The sequence below is a fragment of the Megascapheus bottae genome, chromosome 20 (assembly GCF_031878675.1).
Source record: "Megascapheus bottae isolate mThoBot1 chromosome 20, mThoBot2.hap1, whole genome shotgun sequence".
Taxonomy (NCBI): Eukaryota; Metazoa; Chordata; class Mammalia; order Rodentia; family Geomyidae; genus Megascapheus; species Megascapheus bottae.
This window is the reverse complement of record NC_143528.1, coordinates 26,713,704-26,717,868: the sequence shown is the minus strand read 5'-3', so window position 1 is coordinate 26,717,868 and position 4,165 is coordinate 26,713,704. Positions and strand designations below refer to the sequence as shown.

General features: G+C 34.6%; 1 non-coding gene across 1 annotated transcript; it reads left to right on the top strand.

Annotated features, from left to right (window-relative positions):
- Nucleotides 1-203: 203 nt before the first annotated feature.
- On the top strand, nucleotides 204-331 carry LOC150049309 (small nucleolar RNA SNORA40). Its single transcript, XR_016539074.1, has one exon. It is a non-coding gene; the product is annotated as a small nucleolar RNA SNORA40 (small nucleolar RNA).
- The last annotated feature ends 3,834 nt before the right edge of the window (nucleotides 332-4,165 follow it).

Sequence of the window (4,165 nt, the reverse complement as noted above, 5' to 3'; positions counted from 1 at the left end):
TACCTCTCTACAAAGTTTAGAATTATTTTTAAACACTTTTTTTGGTAATAATACTCAGATCCTTTCAATTGCTGTGAAAGCACTCTGCCACTGGAAATGGGACCCCGGTACTTTGGGTTTCCTTTGGTTTCCTGACTTTGCCTGGGCGGGCGTCTGACTGAGATCTTCCCATGTAGTTGGGATTATAGATGTGTGCCATCAGATCTCACTCTAGAAATTGTTTTAATAATAGGAAGCCAACCACAGAGACAGGGGGAAACAGTAAATCCTCTTTTGCAACCCAGAATTCATTGCTGAATATGAGATTTTGGTACATGTAAGAAGGAATATGATTCCTATAACAGCAATGTGGGGGTTTGTTAACTCACAGGTTGGCTCTAAGAATAAAGTAGATGTAAAAGCTAAGAAAAAGAGGAAGCCAATTGAGTTTTTAAAGCAGAGGTAAATTTTGGGATGGACTTTACACATAAGGAGAGAGGAAAGCGTAGGCATTTCAGTGACTATTAGGGTACTGAAGGGAAAATGGATAAAAAAGTTAAATTTCGATAAAGATTTCATTATAAAATATAGAGTATTATAGAGTATTACTGTATACCAAGATGCCTAGATGATTATACAATGAATTAAATAATGCTAAAAGAGAAGAAAATGTCGATTTTCTTAAATGCTAAGGAATGGCGACAGAAAATTACTATTTGAAATAATTCTTCTACTTAGGTGGCCAAGATCTGAGGATCAAAATTTAATGCCCGCTCAGCCAGGAGAATTTGTGACAATCTTACCTCCAATGACCCACCAAAAAGCTGAAAGTGGAGTTGTGGTGCAAGTGGTAGAGAGTCAGCCTTGTGTGGAAAAAAGAAATAAACAAACCTAAGAGACAGCACCCGGGCCCTGAGTTCAATCCTTAGTATTGACATGCATGAACACCCCCCCCCCCCACACACACACATCCTTATCTTTTCTCAGTTCAAGAGCCATTTATCTCAAGAAGTTTAAAAGAAAATTATAATAAATCTTACCACGTGCATCAAAGTACACAGCCTAAAGCTATACTCTCTTTAAGGAAATGAAAATCCATAGGAATACCTCCCTGAATTTATTTGCTTTCCTCAGCCAGAGGCTCCATCATTATTTGAGGCCTTTATAAATGCATTTACAGCTCTGGAAATGTACAAAGTCCTTAGGGTTCATTTTATCTCGATTGTTAGTTAATGAGACTGATAAGCAAGTCTGGCCTTAGAGTTAGTAGCTGCTGAATTTTGAATAATCATTTTTTACTTTCTTTAACCTACTCTGTCTTGTAATGTTTGAAGTGGCTGATACAGTTTTTCTTCTAATTTTGCTTTTCACTATTGTTATTTTTCTCATTAGAAGGCTGATAGAAGAAGAAAACCAACTTTTTACCTTCTGAAATGCTATTCCATCTTTAAAAACCAAAACTTAATATGTTTCCTTTGAATGTTAATATAAATGGACTTAAATTTAGTAGATTTCTTTTCTTTAATTTTTAAAAGCAGGTAATGTATTAAATAGAACTTTTATATGAATTAACTGAGATAATATGTTACATGTTACATAAAATAATTGAGATAAAAAATCAGCAAAATATAAAAGAAGCGGGGAAAGTATGTACCAAAAAAATCCCAGAAATAATTGCTGTTATTTACTTATTTATCACATTGTATATTCTTCCATACTTCATAGAATTCTTAATTCCTTTTTATGTGTTCCAGTTCTGCGCATTGAACTTAGGGCCTGGGAGTCCTGAGCTTCTCTTGCCCAAGGCTATCCATAGCTCCATTTCCAGCAGTTTTGGGTGCTTAATGAGAGATAAGAGTTTCACAGATTGTCCTTCCTGGGCTGGCCTTGAACCTCAGCTAAGATTAAGGAGTGAGTCACTGGCACCCAGCCAATATTCCCATTTTTTAAAAAAACATATACAGGGCCGGGAGTTTGGCCTAGTGGTAGAGTGCTTGCCTAGCATGCACGAAGACCCGGGTTCGATTCCTCGGAACCACATACATAGAAAAAAAAAAGCCGGAAGTGGTGCTGAGGCTCAAGTGTCAGAGTTCTAGTCTTGAGAAAGACCAAGGACAGTGCTCAGGCCCTGAGCTGAAGCCCAGGACTGGCAAAAAACAATATATATATATATATATATATATATATATATATATATATATATATATAAAATGTTACATAGATTGTTCTGGATTTGCTTCTTGTATTAAATATTACCTTGTAAATATGGTCTTATGCAAGTCAGTATTATTACAAAAGATTTGTTTAGAAGGCTATCTAATATCCCATTATATGAATGTACCAAACTTTCTGTATTCAAGCCCGTAAGTTTGGCTGTTTAATCTCTTTTAAATTTCTTTGCTAATATTGCAAACCCAGCTACAGAACTTTAGGAACTTATTTGCAAAGACAGCTGACACTTTGCATCCATATTGAACTGTTTTCTTCAGCTAATTGGGGAATTTCTAATAATCTAGGCATTTTAACAAAATTGGCCCTTCTTTGCCATTTTCCTGATTATAGAAAAGAATAAAGTATATAAGTTACCTTCTTACCTCCAGCACAGAATAATGTATCATAATAATTCTATACCCAGGCATCAGGGAATCAATTATGCATTCTCAGACTCCCGGTAGTACTAATTAGGCCTGCATGGCCTGTTCCACCATGCTCCTGAGTTCAGAGGGAATGGCCTGCTAATGACCAAATGACTCACTGAAACATAATAAACTCCAACCTGTGAGAAAAATAATAGGAAAGCTCAACATGTGTACCTACAGTGGAAAAGAGACTGTTGTGGTTAGGTCCTCTTACAGGAATATTATCTTTCATTCCTGTGTATTAGCAGAGAATTATGACTACTCTTTTTTGGCTGGATAAGGGCTTGAGCTTTTGCTCAAATATCTAGTAATCAGCTTGTTCCTAGAGATCTGACAGCGAAGTACAATGCAGATATGCTAATGAGTGAATTATGGGAAAGAAATCCTGAAACAGGAAATTGCTAATTCTTTCCTCTTTAGACCTGTGTTAGGAGTCACTGAGATTCTCGGAAGATCAATTGGAGCAAACAATTCAGGAAGTCAACCCATTGAGCAATATGTTGACAGCACTATATTTATGGCCCATCTGATAGTATGACTGGTCTGGTAGTGATTATAAATAAACTCAATCTCATAATCCAACACAGGAATTATATAATTTAAAAGTTTCTGGAAAGTGTAATTTTATTTCCAAGATGCTTCTTTCATTTGAAAATTTGGTAATAGTTTTCTAAATAAATCCAAATGTTGAAATGCTTTACTTTATTTAAAATGCATGTTAGAAAATAATATATAAATGATTATGCATTTCAGATGTACCAATATCTAATCTATAGGAAACCAGTTAGATAAATCATACCGAACTATATAGCAAATAAAATGAGTACTTATGTCTAGATGATTCAGTTTAGGAAACAAAATAATACTTTATCAATTTTGCCAACGCTACTTGTGTTTCCTTTATTTAAATATTGGTAAATAATAAATGACAGCTTTTGCTCATGATAAATTTTAGATAAATGAAATTGGACTGTATGTATTTTTCTGTAATGGTATTTTGTTTATTAGCATCAATCATATTGATATTTATAATATTAAACCATTTGTTTTATTGGTGAACAGGTTTGGATATACCAAAATTAAATGCATTTATCTATTCCCTTTTCTCTTCTTCTTCTTCTCCTTCTTCTTCTTCTTCTTCTTCTTCTTCTTCTTCTTCTTCTTCTTCTTCTTCTTCTTCTTCTTCTTTTCTTCTTCCGCTTCCTCTTCATATAATGAGCTTCCAGTTGGTATTTTTACTGGTTAATTGGAGATGAGAATCTCTTGGACTCTGGCTGGTTTGGAATTGAGGTCCTCAGGTCTCAGACTCCTTAGTAGCTGGGATTGTGGGAGTGGAATACTGATTCCCAGTTTGGTATCTTTTTCTTCCACTTTCCTTTTTATATTCTAATTGTCTGATATTATATCAATTGTTGGTACGTGTATCTATTTACATTTTTAGAGGATGTGAAAATGTTTCTAAAACAGTTTCTAAAAAGTAACAATAGTGAGTTATACGGTGATTATATATACTCAGCTAGATAAATTCTTTTCTCATGCTTCTCCCA